Consider the following 17,565-nt stretch of genomic DNA (forward strand, 5'->3'; position numbering starts at 1 on the left):
AAGGAAAAGCACCAGAGAAACAGAGCCCAGACGGTATATTCTGTATGCTATCTATGCTCTAGGAACATTCTTTATCAAATCTATTTGATTGTAACTCACAATAAGAAATAGTTTAAATAACAAATTAGGACATACTCTCGTTTTCCCCCATAACTGAAAAAGTTTCAGAAAGCAATTCTTGCCCTTACTAGATATGCACTCTGATTCTATTCCATTCTAGCCTATTTTATTAAAGAGAAAAATGGATTTTTGAGTCATGCTGGAAAAAAAACTGCTCTAGAAAATAGGAGACAGGTTTCAATCTGTTGACAAACTCCAAAGTTACTAGCTTTGCTCTAGTGTCATTGACAGAATAAATTTCCCTAATATTTACTTGAACTACAAGTACCACCTTTCAAGACTTCATAACAGAACCTGTAAAATCTTTTCCTCATTGGAACACCAGTTCATTACAGTATTTCATGGATTCTAAGACTCATTGTTTTTCACATTTTAACATGTCTGAATTTCAGATGTCAAAAAAATCAGTGGCATGGCACAGTTTACTTGGCAGTGTTTTTTTTTTTTTTTCTTTCTTAGATAATATGAAATAATGGTGAGTTATTTCACCATTAAAATCCATGATTTCTTAGTTTCTATGAAATATATTAATAAGAATTATATAGGCCATACAATTGCTTATTAATTTCAGAGTATCCAGCCAATCAGAAAGCTTTTTGACGTCTTGTTTAGAAAATGCAGTGAGATGAGAACTGCTTAAGAAAAAAATCTTACTCTTGGGCTGGAAGGAAAAATGAGTTTAGTTATTACAGAAAGCTTTCTCACGTGCCTTCCTGGTTAGCAGGCTTTGATTATGATCTTTCTGCTTTTCTACCTTCCCTATTTCTGTTTTGTTTCTTTTGGTGATTAGCATTTTACTCTTTTCCTCTCATCAACAGGATGGGGGGGGGGCGGTTGGGAAGAGTTCCTCGGACCATGGGTAAAAAGGATGCAAAAGGTGATGTCCAAAAGTTAAGGTACTTCAAAAAATAAGGCTTTATTTTTCAAATGGAATGAAATGCCAAATTTCTGCGTATTTGTTTAAACTGCTACCAACCTAACACATTGTAAAACTTAATGACTGTAGAACTGGCTGAACATGACTAGGAACAAAAATAAATTTGCGAGGCTATTTTCATCCCAGCGTGACTGAAATGCACCATCCTTTCCTTTAAAATAAAAACCTCTAATGAAGAAGAGAGTAAATCAAATGCCACAATTAACGTGCTACTAGAAATAGGAATAAGTAGTTACTGCTTTTCAAGTCAGACACTACGAAGCTTTTTTTTTTTTTTTTCCACCTTTGCTTGGCTAAAACTTCAGCCAAGCCCAAGGCTGGGGAGAAGGGTCCCACACTGGGGCGCGGGGTCCTGAGCCCTGAGTAGGGAGCTTTATAGGGCAGTGTCCTTAGATTGGGCAGCGCCCAGAGAGACCGGTGCCGAAGGCCTTGCCTCAGCAGGTCACATGCACGGGACAGGCGGCGGTGGGCTCGCATCCCGCGGCCGCTCTTGGGCGTGTGCATGCGACTCCGTGGCGATAAGACTCTGGCAGAACAAGGTGCTGCCACTTGCTTGGGCGTGGTAGCCGCCAGCCCTGTAGGCCTCGCAGCTGACGCCTCCGCCAGCCGTCACGTGACAGGGAGGGGGTGTGGCCGCGCCCGCGAGCTGGTGGGCGGGGCCGGGAGGGGTGGGGGAGGGGGCTCGAATGTGAAGGATTTTGGAGGCTCTAGATACTCAGAGGCAGCGACGCGGCGGATGACAACATTAGGCCGCGACGCGCTCGGAGCTGGGCGGTAGTGGTCGGGGCAGCCCGAGCGGCTGCAGCGTTCGCTTTCGCCGCGGCAGCAGCCGCCACCGATACCCCGCAGACAGAGGGAAGGTGGGGGCCCGCCCTGGCCGGGGGACCGCGAGGCCGGAGTTCCTGCCCCTCTCGCGGGCCAAGCCAGCAGCGCCTCCGTGGCGGCGAGACAGCGCCCTCGGTCTGTGCTCGCTCCCCAGCTGCCGCTGGCGACAGGAGCGAAGTTAGGGTCGGACCGAACGCGTGCCGGGACCCAGAGGAACCGGCCCCCGGCGCCCCGCCTCTCCGGGGGCTCCGCACCAGTGAGTGTCGCGCGGGTGGGTCCCTGAGTTGGGGGCGGAGGGTTCGCACCCCTACTGGCGACTGCACCTCCGTAGCTCCACATCCTGAGCTCTGGCGGGCGGGGAGTCCGGGCACCCCGCGCCGGGGAGTTCCTCAGGCGCCTTTGTCCCCTTTTGGAGTGGTGGGTTCAAAGGCTGGCGTGTGTGGAGTGTTTTGGGGCCCGCAGTAGGTGCGTCTGCAACCTTACAAAGCCGCGGCAGGGGCGGGGGGCTGTCATAGCATTTTGGCCGCGTGAATGTGTGCCTCCTTCCGAAGTTTGGGCGGAAGGCGGGGGATCGCCGGAAGCCCTAGCGCCCGGGAGAGCTGGAGCTGTCACTTGGTGCGGTTTAGGCGAGGCTCCGGTTTTCCTGTGACAGCTCCGAGGCTGTGCAGCGCACCGCAGAACGCACCCGCCCTTGCGGAGCCGAATGACACGGTGTTGTTCCTCTAAACCTCAGTTCCTGTGGCCTTGTAGCGTAGAAGAAAGGAGAAGCCTTTGCTCTACTTTTAAATTTAATGTTTGTTTCAAAGCCCCTTTTCAAGAGTGGACTCAGGTTCCAATGAGCTTCAGATGGAGCGTGCTTTTGGTTCATTGAACCACCCACTTAAGACCTGCGAAGCAACTGTATATGCAGATTTTCCATTCACAAAAGTCATTTAACACTCTTCTTTATGAGAGACATCTGCCCTGGGGAACATGCTTAATTTCATTTTCTCTAAATGCGGTCTGAAATAATAGGTAACATGGGCTCCGACTTAAGCAGATGGGGGGATGAACTTACCTAACTGATGATTAAGCATATCTGCTCTAAATACATAATTTAATGGAGTTTTTGCTTTTCTGATGCTGGAGGACTATACATGACGCCAGCGTAGTATTAGAATGCCCTGTGTAGGATAGGGTTATTAGTTTTTATTAACTTCCCCTGAAACTTAGCCTCAAATTAGCAGTGCTTTAGGTCTTTTCAAATAATCACTTAAAACTGTTTTGCCTCCTGAGGATTCCAAGGAGAGCAAGGATTGTGGAGAAACATGGGTGAATTGCTTTTTAGGGTTCCTCCATCTCATCAGGGGTCATCTAAATTTATGCTGATAGACTATGGTCAATTTCTGTGCTGGCTAGAACCTGTTTTGCATTGAAATTACTAAGGTTGGGGAAGGAAAAGTAAGGGCATGCAAATTGTCCGCTAGTGAAAGTACAACTAATTTCAAATATTTGTTACCTCTTTTTTGATAGCAACTGTTTGTGGAATGACTATAATATGCCCTTTGAAAATACTGGGAAAGGGAATAGGTGAAACATAAGAACTGCCTTTTAGGTCTTTAATTATGGAGATTAAGCCCTTGCGGTCAAATTCCATGTGAACTGTTTGAGTCGCAATACATTGTGTACAGGTGTTTAGAAATGCCAGTTTAATTAAAAATGATCATGGTTTAGTTCTTTTCCACTGTATCATAATATTTGTTGTATTTGTGACCTGTGACAGATGCTGCTATATTTGTTTCAGTTAGAATGTTACTACATTTTAGAGGCAATCAAATATGTTTCTTACCACACATTTATGGCACTGATAAATTTGACAATGTCTAGTTTCTTGGTTCATTTCAAATTGAAAATCATTAAAGTATACTTTGGGGAGAAATATACACTTCTTTGTAATGCAGTTATGTTTTAGTTTGATTTCAGAAAGAAGTGATAAAATTATGAATTAACAAAATCTACTTACACAAAAGGATCATTTGTTTTTAAAGGACAAACTGCAAAATTTCTTTAACTAGTGAGTGATCTTAGTACATTTAAACTTGGTTTGGTTTGTAAATAACCTTCAAGAGCAGGTTACTTGTGTTAAAACATGAACAACAAAATGAAGAATGGGTACTTAGAAGTATTCTTCTAATATTAATTTCGAAAATCTTATCCTGGTAACAATACCGGAAGTATTGTATTTTAATATTTATATTATAATATCCAAAGCTGAACACATTTATAGCAATGGTCTTTGAGCATTGGAAGATTCAAAGGTAGAAGATACAGACCCTACCTTCTTTTTATGAATATGACCTACAAATAATACATAAATACAAGTTAAATTAAAAAGCCTCTGAATACTTCATTCATGAAAGTGGATGGAGGTTCTTCATTGTAGCATTTGTGGCTGAAGTATAGTTTCCTTATGGATGAGACCCAGGAAGAGATGTCTGGACTAATGTGTGAAGATTTCATGTCAGTGTGTGGGAAACCACTGAGAGATTTTAGACCTGTCTTTCCACCTTGGTTCCTATCCCCTCATACGTATATCTTCAAAAAGGTATGAAGTTGAAGGTTTCATCTAGAAGACATGATAGAAGGGATTTTTTCCTCCCTAAAAATATTATCAAGTTTGCAGGCTTTCTTCAAAGATCTTATAGGGAAGGAATCCTTGTCCTGGAACATTATACATTTTTTTACCTTTGCTAAAGTTGCAAACAATGTAATCTCTCCATGAAAGCAAGGACCTTGTCTGTTTTGCTCACCATTGACCCTTCGAATGCTTAGTAATTATTGAATGAAAAAATGTAGTTTCAGATATATGACTAGAAAACAAGGAGGAGTATGTGATAATGTAGTGCAAATTAGATACAAGCAGTGAGGTGATAAACGAAGATGTTGGCTTGGGAGGCAGAGAGCAGGTCATTTAATCTAGGAAACTTTCTTGGAGGAGGTGACTCTTGAGTTAGGTCTTGCTGAAAGCTGTATATCTGAAGATAAACAGGTTTTCTAACAGGGTAGACAGCATGAACCAAAGCATTTAAATCAGACTGGCTAATTATGTCAGATAAACACAGTGAGTCTTTTTTGGTAACATTATGAAGAATTTTTCTTTTCCTCTCACAACTGTTGCATCTCCCAGATAAGAAGATTGGCATACCTTATAAGAGCTGAGACTTAGAATACTTGAGTTTTGGAGGTGACGATGGTACAGTGAAAGCAACAGCATTGAATTGGGGGTGAGATAATTTAAATTGGATTTCTGATTACATCTTATACAAGCAAGCGTCCTTGGGCAAATGACTGCGCCTTAGTTTTCTCATCTGTAAAAGGAGGATAATACTTATCTCACATGATTGTTGGGAAAATGAAATTACATGATGTATATGAAAGTGCCTACCTAAGTATTTCACATGTAGGAGAAATCAACGAACATTAAATTATTTAAAACATTTGTCTTTAGATCTTTAAAAAATACTTTTATGTATTTATCATGAACTTTAATATCTACTAGAACTTTGAGTTGACCCATGGTATTACCTTTAAATTTATCTGTGTCAAAATTTTAGATGCTCAGTTTTCTTTCAATCAAGCATAACGGTTTTTGATAGAAATGAGGCTTAATTGTGTTACTTCCTCAAGGAATGGTGGAGGCCTCAAGTTTTTAAAGCTTTAAGTAAGGCTTTAAAATCTGAAAATCTGAGACTTCAGGCTTTTGTTCTGTACAGAATTTGTTTTTGAAGAAACTGCCCTTTCCTGTCATGCCGTGTATCTATTCGTTGTTGTGAAGAAATGGGATTTTCCTGCTATTAAGGAGAAAGTTTCCCAAAATATCCTTTGCTTAATACTGATCTGAGTGATTATAACCCATGAAGGATCTCTCTACCTGCTGTGCTTTATTTTAGAACTCAGTATCTTTTGAGCAGGCTAATAGACTTCTGCATCATTTCTTACTAAATTTTGTTCCAGTAGCTCTTTGTCCGTTTATGAATCTTAAAATTTCATTATACTTTGTGAAGTTGTAGTGTTTATAATTCGTGGAGCAGTCTGTCCTTTGTATAATAATTGAAAGGGAATTTTGTTATAAGAAGACTAAAAAGTATCTTAAGTCTTCAAGTGATAAAGAAGCCACTTACCTACCATCTTCCTTATTCACAAAGAACTGAAAAAAAAAGAGGAAATGGTTTTAGAGCTTGAAGACTCTTTTTAGAAAGAAAGGAGAAACGTTTTGGATAGGGGTTGTTAAAAATGTGATAGATTCAGAGGGATATTGTTCTAGTTCCCAAAGGTGTCTTAGGAATGGTTGGCCATAATATGTTTGGCTGTTAACTATATGCTGCTTTAAAAGTACTTGACATATGTTTTATTTATTCCTCACAGTGACCTCCCAAATCAGACTATTTTCTTGTCCTTTTTTAAACCTCAGACACTGAGAGATTAAGTAGTAGTTAGTGGAGCCTACCAAAAGGATTTAAATTTCAAGTTTAACTTGACCTTTGGTTTCAGAGCTTCTCCTTTTAACCACTGAAGTATGAGTTCTGATGGTTAAGTTTGCAAACTTGTTGCAACGATGTTGCTAACCTTTTTTGGTATCAGAGGGATTATTCATTATGAATTTGTACCAACTGGATGAACAGTTAACCAAGTTTACTATCTGGAAGTGCTGAAAAGGCTGCATGAAAAGTTAGACGACCTGAACTTTTCACCAACAATTCATGGCTCTTGCATCACGACAATGTACCAACTCACATGGCACTGTCTGTGAGGGAGTTTTTAGCCAGTAAACAAATAACTGTATTGGAACACCCTCCCTACTCACCTGATCTGGCCCCCAATGATTTCTTTCTTTACGCAAAGGTAAAGGAAATATTGAAAGGAAGACATTTTGATGACATTCAGGACATCAAGGGTAATACGATGACAGCTCTGATGGCCATTCCAGAAAAAGAGTTCCAAAATTGTTTTGAAGGGTGGACTAGGCACACTGACGTTGGTGCATAGCTTCCACCAAGGGGAGTACTTTGAAGGTGACTGTAGTGATATTCAGCAAGGAGGTGTGTAGCACTTTTTCTAGGATGAGTTTGTGAACTTAAGTGTCTGAGCTGCTATACTGCTTTGTATAGTTTATTTGCAGTTGCACCTTATGACAAGCCTTGATCTTCATGATATTTGTGAGTCTATTTTGACTGTATGATTTGTGAAAAGTTCATTTAGTAATAAGATGGTGTATAGCCTCAATTTTTTTCATTTCATGTGTATTTGACTGACATTTTTTTAAATCTTAAAAAATATTTGCAGTAAGGCAAATTATTTATTGTTCATTCAGTTGCCATTTTCTCACTAGGCAATTCCAGACTCTACTAGAAATAGAAGAACATGGTAGATACAGTATTTTAAAGTGACTTGTTACAGTTTTTTAAATTCGTACTTAAAAGATTTGGGTTTTTACCCCCCCACCCCACCCCTCGTTCAAGACTTTGTTTCTCAGCCCAGGGCAGTTCATGCCGACCTCCGGCTGCTCATGGCAGCCCAGCTCCAGGAGAGCCATTGTTCACAATCTTAGCTGTAGAGGGCACAGCTCACTGGCCCATGTGGGAATTGAACCAGCATTAGGAGAACGGCTCTCCAACCACCTGAGCCACAGGGCCAGCCCAAAAGCTCTTTTATGAATAAGACTGATATATAGAATCAGTGTGGATGGTTTTTATGTAGTGTATTTTAGGGATAGAAATCTATAATTGAAATCTATCCTTTTTTGTTTTTCAAGACCAGTTTAAGTTAAGTTTACTAAAGCCATCTCCTGCTGAAATTTCCACCATTAAAGTAACTTGTTTTTTGGTTGCCGAATGCCACGTGTTAGCAGGAGTAGTTTATCAGGTTACATAGTTTCATACAAAGAGCTCAGGAAATTACGCAATCTGTGTAGATATGTTTTGATGGGATGGGAGTAGGGTAAGAGCAGAGCAGTCCTCTTACTGGAGACAGTGCAGTCAGTGTAAGTACCGTTACTACTGGGTGAGAGTAATGAGGTGGGGTGGGTGCCTTGGACGTGAGAGCACAGGCCCACTGTTAAGCTGGAGAGGAGACTCGCTTTGCTCACTGTATAATTTTGCCTTTTGTTTTGACTATGATAACATTTAAGGTCAGCAATCCAGAAGTAAAGAAAAACTGTGCTGTGCATCATAGTGGGGAGTTGGTCATAGTTTCTTGGCTCTTGTGTAAGATGTGGATGCTTTATAAATATTCATTGATAATCGTGGAAGGAATCTCTTACTACCTATTATTTTAGAAATACAGAGAGACAGAAGAGCACAGTCTCTGAAACCAGACTGCTGAAGGTCAGAACCTGCGCAGACACCAGCGGATCGCCCTGTAACTGGCCCTATGCTGACATGAGGTGATCTCAGGGGAAGGAAATGGTGGATTTGGGCAGAGTGAGAGGCCAGAGATACACCCTGTGAGTTTTCCATGGCTCTTGTGTGGTATAAAAGAGATCTAGAAGTTCTCACACAATCCTAGTGAAGGAGATAGAAGTTAGCACAGTGAGAGCCAGAAAGCCTGTCACGAATGAGGCCACTACTGAGAGAGGGGACTATGCAATAGAGGTTTTGGGAGGGCGGCTATGGCAGATGCAGCTTAATGCCCATCAAAGTTTGTGTTCCCTCTCGTTATAGTGTGGTTAACACTGAAGTGGCTGCGCAACCAGGAACACATTTCTCAGTCATGCTCTCCTCTACCACGTCCTCCCTCCCTGTATTGAGGTGGGGCCATATAACTGGTTTTCAGCAGTGGAATGCGAATGGAAATGATATGTTGTAACTTCTGGGTTGAGGTGGCTGAAAAGCAGGTGTTCTTCATTAACCTTCTCTTTTCCCTTCCAAAGGCCAGATGCAGAGGCTGGGGTGCTAACTGGGTGTTAGAGCCATAAGATTGGAAGGATATAGAGTTCCTAAATTACCACGTGCGCCAAACAGGAGCACCCACACCAGACGATAATTTTAATAAGAAACTGTGTGAAGTTACTGAAAATTTTGGGTTTATTTGTTAGGCAGGTAGTGTTGCCTTAACTATAAGCACGGGCTGCATAGCGGAGGTTGTTGAGACCCTAAAAATGTCCATACCAAGAAGAGCTGCTGGGCCAATTTAGGAGATCCACTGGGTAGTGTTCCAACATACACATTGGCATATGCCATTATGACTCTGTGAGGACCAATGGCCAAATGTCAGAGGCCAGTGAGCACCCAGAGGGCAGTCCATGGGTCTGCATTCAGACCAGTTTTCTCTATGCCCAGATACCTTGGTAAGAATGAGAAACAGAAAGAAACTGCAATATATATATATATATTTATTTTTTTTTTATAAAAGTCTGAGGAGTTCCCTTAAAGCAGGGTTTCTCAGCATGGCACTGTTGACCTTGAGGGCTAGGTAATTCTTTGTTGTGAGTGGCTGGCCTGTGCATTGTAGGATGTATAGCAGCATCCCCATCCTCTACCTGTTAGATGCTAGTAGCACCTTGCTGAGTTATACAACCAAAAATGTCTCCAGACGTTGCCAGATGTGCCCTGGGGTACAAAATCACCTCCAGTAGAGAACCACTGCCTTAAAAACTGAGTTAACCTGAAATAAGTGATTTTAAACTGAAAGAAACTTACCTTTAATTAAAGGACTTTTTCTCCTCTTTGAAGAAAGGTGGAGTTCATAGAGGAGGTTTGTTTATGAATATGCAACAAAGAAAGCTATGTTGTTTTTATGAAACACATTAGTTTCTATTAAATATTGCACCATAGTTCTATTAATTTATCAACTCAGACATCAGAATTTTCCATTTTTTCTTTATCTTCTGAACTGCTAGCTATATTTATTGCCTAGATAAACATATCCCTTCCACCTCTCCCTGCCCAAATAATCCCACCTGTCATACCCATAGATTCTTTCTAAATGATGAAAACCAATAAATAGTTTTGTATTATGATTGTGTAAATGTTATTTAATGCTGGACCAGTTGGTATGCTCAGATTGTGATTTATTTTCTACAGATCGTACTAAGCAGCCCTTGGGCCACTCGAGGAAAAATGTTGATAATATCAAGGTCCACTGGATTTTATATATTTTATCAGTTGTTCAAAATCTAGCCATTGAATTAAAAAAAATTGACATGACTTCCTGTTTTCTTGATGTTTCTAATTGCCCCCCTTCTTATACTGTATGCCTTTATTATAGCCTCTCAACTCCCCCACCCCTCAACTCTTCAGCATAGTACCTGTTGCACTGGGTTCCCTATTTATCTGGAGTTGCCTGTAATTCTGCCTCAGTTTGTACTAGTTGCCTTTTAGGTCTCTTTCTGAAGTTTCCTTTCACTGTACCCTTAAATTGGATCCATTCTATTACAGAGCTTCCTTGTCTTTTAAATGTTCTTGATCTTATTTTCTGGAGTACATCCTCAAAAAAGTGTGTGAGAAGCAAACTTTTTGATTTATGTACAGAAATGTCTTCATTCTATTCTCACATTAGACTGATAGTTTGGCTGGGTACAATATCGTAGGCTGCAAACAATTTTTCTTTTGAATGCCGAAAGCATTGCTTGGTTGTCTTCTAGTATCTATGGATGCTTACTAGAAGTTGTGTGTTGTCTAATTCACTATCCTTTTAAGATGTTTTGTTCTTTATTTTGTCTGAAGGCTTTTTAGGATCTTCTGTTTTATCTTTCTGCTACAAAGTCATAAAGAGGTGTATAGGTTGTTTTTGTTTTGCTTATTTGTTCTAGGCACTCAGTTGCTCTTATTGTCTGAATCAGATTCTTTACCTCTAGGAAATTCTTCTCTATTATATCTTTGATATGTGCCTCCTTTCACTTTCTTGTTTGCGGGATTTTTTTCCCCTAGTTTTTTGGCTGATTTGTGTGTGTGTTGGTGGGGGGGGAGAAGGAGTAATCTGTGAATTTTTTTTTTTTTCCCCAGTATTTTCCTGCCATTATTTTCTTGTTTTATGTTGTAATACTTTCATTAGTCTCAGAATATATAAAGTAGATTTTTAAAAAGATATCTTGTTTCCTCAATTATCTCCTTTTCTCCTCTAGTTAGTTTTTATGTTTGTTTATATGATCATTCATTTTCATGGTGAATTTTTCTTATATGCCTCGTGATTCTTGGTTTTCCATTCATGTTTCACAAAGAAGAATGGGTTTCTGGTCTGGTTCTTCCCCCCTCCCACCCTGTTCCTTGAACTGTTTTCTCCATTAAATTTTTCCGTTGAGTAGGAATTCTGGCCAAAACACCTAGGGGGCAGGACTGTACAGGGTAGGGCCTATGTATTGGCAAGCATTATTTTAGGGTAAGAGGGAGGGGAGCTAGATTCAAGGCTGTGGGCCCTCTAAATGCGAGATGAGAAGGGTTTATTACTCTGTCCCAGCATCCCTACTTATCTTTTCTTAGGTAGTCATTCACTATCTTTAGAGAAAAACCAACTATGTATCTTTTTGCCTTGGGGTAAATGTCAGTTGTTTCGGTGCTGCTTGGAGATGGGGGATGGGAAATGTAGTTGTATCTTATACAGTTAGTCAAGTAATATTTAATTCTCCTATTTTTAGCCCCACTATTCCCAGCCTTTGCTCTACCATTTACTTTGCAATCATGCTTCTCTGGGGTTTTGCCAGACCTGTGGGTTCCCACCCTTTTGCATCAATCTTGAAGAATATAATGAGGCTGTGGCTTTCTTTGCTGGTTGTATCAATCAATCTCACATCTACTTTGATCTTTCAGAAATTTGTTGAATACCCTCTCTACTCCTAGCCCTAATTTTAATTTCTTTGCTCTAATGGTTTTATTTCTTTATAAATTGTTTTTATTGCAATGGGATATTTTAGTAACTGGCAAGAAATTTTATATTTAGTCTACCATCTTTTATTGGAATCTGTTTCTAGCTTCTTAAACAGAAGGTACAGAACAAACTTTTATTTAAATGCAGGTTTATTCATAGAAATTATGATCGTGATATTGTGTTAAAATACCGTGATGTTCCTTCACCATTGATTGGTCTAGATGTTTGTATCTTTATGCCATTTGGCCCCAAAACTTGTATTGTTTTGAATTCTTGTTTGCTTCTTAGTTTTTCTGCTTGCTTTCCTGTTGTCATCTACCCTAACTTGCACATCATTATGATTCTCTTGCTACTTGGAAACTGAGTGAGACCATTTAGATTTGAGCGTAAAATAGTGACTTTGCTCTACAGAATGGCATGTCACCTTTAAACACATGACTCTTGTGACATTTTGATTTTTCAGAAATCATTACTTATTGTCTGTTTCTTAACTGTGGCCAGATAAGTGAGGTGTTACTCTTTTTATTTACTTCTCTGTCTTAATTGTTATAACTACTTTGGTTAATTATTGATATTTTTCTCTATTACTTTTCCTTCTCTTCTGACTTATAATCTTTGGCACTTTAAATGTTGAATTTGGATTGCCTAGCTAGTTCATTGAAAGCCTTAATTTTTATCTCCTTTCATTTTATAGTCATAAAAATTTCCTAGCATTGTTCTAAATTTTAACTTACTCTGTCTTTTGTTTTTCAGTGTCCTGTCATGAATATTCAGGCTCCATATTTGTTGACTATAAATTATCTTAGTCAAATAAACGTAAACTTATCTATTTCTTGCCCCTTTCTTCTATGATGTTGCTACATTTCCCTGTCAATCTTGTTCAGCTCTTCTCTCGTGAGACTTTGTAGTTCTTTCTTCTACAGCTATGGATGGTTTCAACTGCTAGAATGTGTGTCTTTTATGATTGGAGTTATAAATTCTTCTGCAATGAGAAGTTTTTACAATCCATATTTTAAAAATACTGACTATTTTGAAGCTGAAATCGTGTCAGAGGGTTGTGATTTGGAAGGCTTAAACTCCCAGATTTGACCTGATTACATAAGATATTATAGAACCTGCGTAGTAAATACTTATTTGAAATTTAAAGAAGCTTAGAAAATACATTGGCTCTTGTGCAATTTCTTCATATGCCTAAAATAATAAAGTCAAAATTGTAAATATTTCCTGATGTAGTTGACATCTATGTACTGAATATTTTGTGAACTTTATATTCTGTGAAACTCTTGATTTTAGAACCCAGAGATTGGATTAGATAGTGGTTATATGTCTCTTGGTTTACCTTTTTCATGTATTCTAATCATTCCCTTTCAGATATCTGTTGTTATGGTTAATTTCTTTCTCGACTGGCTCATTACAATATCCTTTATTGTTTCTATTATGTTTATAGTTTTTGGTACTTTTTCTCACTGTTCTTGACATTTTAAAATAGAATCTTCAACATTTATAGGTAATATTGTGACTATTTTCAAAGCTTTGATTATTTGGAAAATTATAGCTTTTATTTCTTTATTTTTCCAATAATTTATGATTAGGATGTAGGAATTAAAAAAACAAAACAAAAACAATTCCCTGTCATTATTGACGAACAATTCCTCTGTAAAAAAAGAGATTCACTTCAGAGATTGATTACTTAACATATTTAGCATATTAACTAGCAAAGTCTTATTTACCTTTTGGGGCTTTTTCATTCACAGTAGTAGTAATTACCATCTTCAAACTCAAAAGTTGAAATTAATCATTGACATATTTTGTGGCTATGAAACAAATTATGATTATAATTAAATTCAGAAAATATATGCTGTTTGGTATTCTCTTAAGATTTTTTTCATTGTTATATTGATCAGTTTTCTTTTAGGAACAGGCTTTCAATATAAGGGTTACCTCCATAGTTTCTCATTTTTGGTAGTCACTCTTTTCTTTTTTCTTTTCCTTTCCTTTCCTTTCCTTTCCTTTCCTTTCCTTTCCTTTCCTTTCCTTTCCTTTCCTTCCTTCTTTCTTTCTTTCTTTTCCTTCCTTCCTTCCTTCCTTCCTTCCTTCCTTCCTTCCTTCCTTCCTTCCTTCCTTCCTTCCTTCTTTTAAAAAAATATTTGAGGAAGGGGAACAGGACTTTATTGGGAAACAGTGTGTACTTCCAGGACTTTTTCCAAGACAAGTTGTTGTCCTTTCAATCTTAGTTGTGGAGGGCATAGCTCAGCTCCAGGTCCAGTTGCCATTGTTAGTTGCAGGGTGCACAGCCCACCTCCCTTGCCGGAGTCGAGGAGTCGAACCGGCAACGTTGTGGTTAAGAGCCCACTGGCCCATGTGGGAATGGAACTGGCAGCCTTCTGAGTTAGGAGCACGGAGCTCCAACTGCCTGAGCCACTGGGCTGGCCCTTTGGTAGTCATTCTTAATTCAAGTATAGAAAGTTATGTTGGTTCTCATAGATCTTTTTTGAATTGGTATGCTGAAGTGTAATTATGTGTCTTGGTTACTTACGCGATAAATTAAAGATGATGAGGGCTTTGTTGTGGTAATTTATACCTAGAATTCAAAACCCAGAAGCATCTAGGCCAGAGTGAGGCACTCAGATACTCATTTTTTTTTCATGTTCAAGATAGAAAGCCATTCTCTATCTGTATCAAAATATGAAGAAATTGCTTTTGGGATTAAGAAAATCAATAATAAAATTCCTTGAGATTGTCTTGAATTAACTTTAGATCTTGCATTTCAAGTTTTGATGCTTAATAAAGAACCTTCAGCTTAAGTATGAGGATAAATTTTACTTGTAGGAAACTGGGTAACCCTTTTGGTTTATTGTAACCAGTTGTCATACTTAATAAATGAGAAACACTTTTTTTCTAGTATCTTGATTTAAAACAAGGTTCATATTTTCCTTAGAAAAGGATCTTTCAAGAAAACTGAAAATTTAAGCAGAATCAGGTAGTTTTAGCTGCAAATTAAAATATCTAACTTTAAAAACAAAAACTTATCATCCAAGGGAGACATTTAACATGCATAGGACTAAATTATTACTATGTAATTGCCAGTATTATATGTGTAAGCACTGTCCTAAGTGTCCATGGTTAAATACTGTCTCAGAAATCCTCTTTGAAACCCGCTGTCACACGCTTGTGCAACCTAGAATTGCAAGCACCAACTGATTTAGTAAACAGATGTCCTGGGAAAATAAAGAGCCTGCCAGAAGTATTGTCTTTCCTATTAACTAACTGTGTGACCTTGGCAAACCACTTAATCTCTGTGGGTCTTAGTGAAATGGAGAGTTTGGAACAGATAGCCTTTTAGGTTCTTTTGAGGATTCCTTGAAGGTATTAGGGACTAGAATTGCAGTAAGAGAATATCTTCTATAATATATCCTTATAATAGCGCCGAAATAGATGGTGGTATTCCCATTTTACAGATGGAAATTCCCATTTTGCATCGCAGTATCTGTTATTTGGGAAAACCAGAAGTCAGGGAACAGGCCTGTGAGTTATGCTCAAAGTACAAATGAGACCAGTTTCTAAATAAACATACTAGAACTTAAAGTGTCTAAGAGATGATTGGTGTGCTCAAAATTGTCTTGAATTTATTTCAGTAATGTTACTGTTCCAAAAACACTTGGAACGATTCCTTTGTCATTTCTTTAGTGCCTTCAGCCTCATTCTTGTAACCTACCTACATTCTATGGTGGCAAATGACATCTTTTGAGAACGGATTTGATATTTGGAAAAGGTGTGAAGTCATTCTGAACTAAGTTTCATGCTTAAAATTAAGAATCAAAATAAGGAATGCCGTTTTTAGTTAAAAATAAGCCCTAACCAAAGGGATGAAACCCATTATTCTTGTGTGATTTATAAGGTGGCTAAGAAAGAAAGTGATTAGAAAAGAGGAGTTCTGAAATTGTTTTGTGTGGTGGCAATTTGAAATGGCCTCTAAAAATGACTACTCTGAATGAAGATAACCTTTATTTGTATGTAAATTCTGCTATATTAGTTAAAATGACATCTTAAGGTACTTATACCTGTTAGTTCCCTTTGACACCTAGACCAGTGCTATGCTGATTTAGCATGCACTTTAGAGAAAGAGTTGCTAAATGAATTATAGACGACAGGTATTCTTTCCATTTTAGAGGAGATATGAATCTATAGAGCATGTGTTTACATAATAATTTAATTCTTGGTTAATTCGTATTTATTATGTAATTTGTGGTTATCCATGGTTAAGTTTAATTCCAGACAGCTATCCCATCTCATTTCCTAGCATGAACTAAAACCACTTCTGTTGCTAAGCTGAGTGTACTCTGATGCAGGTTTACAACTAAACATTTTTTTTTGCAAAAATTATCTTAGGCTGCCTTATACACTTATTGTTATTAAATGCCTTTTGGACATCAGTGCTGTGCTTTATTGGCGCAGATATTAGACAATAACGTACCTATATATCTAATTGCAGAGGAACTTGTGATAGGAAGATTTTATTTTATCTTTTTAAGGTATTAGTTTTCATGATTTAAACTCCCAGATATTGGAGTTTAATAAAGCTTCCTCATTTGTAAGTATTAAAGAATACTAAAAAACTTCTCTAGTCCCTTTTTAGTAATACCTTTTTATTGAGGTTTCAAAATAATTTAATGTAACAAGACAGATAGTTAATTCAACAGATAATTTGAGTGCAAGTCAGTATGCAAGGGGCTGAAAATTCAATGGGAACTAGGTAGACATGTGATTCCTGAGCTTGTGTGTGTGGGAAGGGTGAGGAACAGAGAGTAAACTGCTAATTGCACAATTCATTGTGTAATCACCATTGTGGAAAGTGCTAAGAAGAAGAAACACAGGGTAATATAAGAATTTGCTGACTTGTGGGGAGAGGGGAGGCAAGAAGCTGACTTGAGCTGAGGTAAAAAGAATATTTCTGGTAGCACATCTTGTTTAAGTATCCTGGAACAGCAAGGAGCATAGCTTTTGCTAGAATCTATCTGAAAGGGTTCACCATGGCTGGAGTATTAAAAAAAAAAAAAAGATAGCAGTGTGGTACAGTAGGCAAAGATGGGGTCGTGCAAGGCTGGATAAACCATTGTAAGGATTTTAATTTGTTTTAAGGGCCCTTGGAAACCATTAGAATATTTTAAATGAAGATCATGAAATGATCGGGTTTAGAATGATCATTCTGGATGCTGTATGAAGTAATGGTTTGGAGGCGACAAGGGTAGCTGCTGGGAGATCCATTATGTTGTATTGAAATTAAGGTACCTGTAGGGCTTTTCCAAGGGAGCATTTTGAACTTTGTAGACCAGTGATTCTCAAAGTATGTGTCACCAAGTAACTTATTAGAAATGCAGATTCTTGGGTTCTGTCCTGCCCTACTGAATCAGAACTTTGGGGATGGGGCTCAGAAATCCTATTTTGAACAAACCTTCCAGATGATTCTGATGTTCCTAAAGTTTTTGAACCTCTGCTGCAGGTCATTTTCATTGGATATATGGTTTTTGAATGTAGACGAAAGTTCTAGGCTGGTGATATGGACAGGCAGTAACTGCATGAAGGTGGTAGTTGAAAGTGAGAGGAAGAGAAGAGGTTTTCATTGAGAAGAACCCTGAGACGCTTTAGCATCAAAGCCCTGGACAGAATGAGGGGAGCTAGTGAAAGAATCCACAAAGGATTGGTTAGACTCGCAGGGGTGTCCAAACTGCGGCCCCCGGGCCAACTGCGGCCCGCGATCCATTGTTAATTGGCCCGCAGCAAATTCCAAAAATATATTTAGTTAAATAAACCAGGTGAGGCAATACATACTTCACCTTGAGTGA

At 38.7% G+C, this 17,565-nt stretch overlaps 1 protein-coding gene across 11 annotated transcripts in view; it reads left to right on the forward strand.

Annotated features, from left to right (window-relative positions):
* Positions 1 to 1,732: 1,732 nt before the first annotated feature.
* The window catches only part of OSBPL8 (oxysterol binding protein like 8), a 153,013-nt gene continuing 137,180 nt past the window's right edge, over positions 1,733 to 17,565 (forward strand). For 9 of the 11 annotated variants that reach the window (XM_019755048.2, XM_019755050.2, XM_074325392.1 and 6 more), the window contains exon 1: positions 1,733 to 2,138. The gene's annotated coding sequence lies outside the window, so the exon portion shown is untranslated. The remainder of the gene's footprint in view (positions 2,139 to 17,565) is intronic. The other 2 variants (XM_019755051.2, XM_074325390.1) reach the window with 1 other exon arrangement.

This window comes from Rhinolophus sinicus, linkage group LG02, assembly GCF_036562045.2.
Source record: "Rhinolophus sinicus isolate RSC01 linkage group LG02, ASM3656204v1, whole genome shotgun sequence".
Taxonomy (NCBI): domain Eukaryota; kingdom Metazoa; phylum Chordata; class Mammalia; order Chiroptera; family Rhinolophidae; genus Rhinolophus; species Rhinolophus sinicus.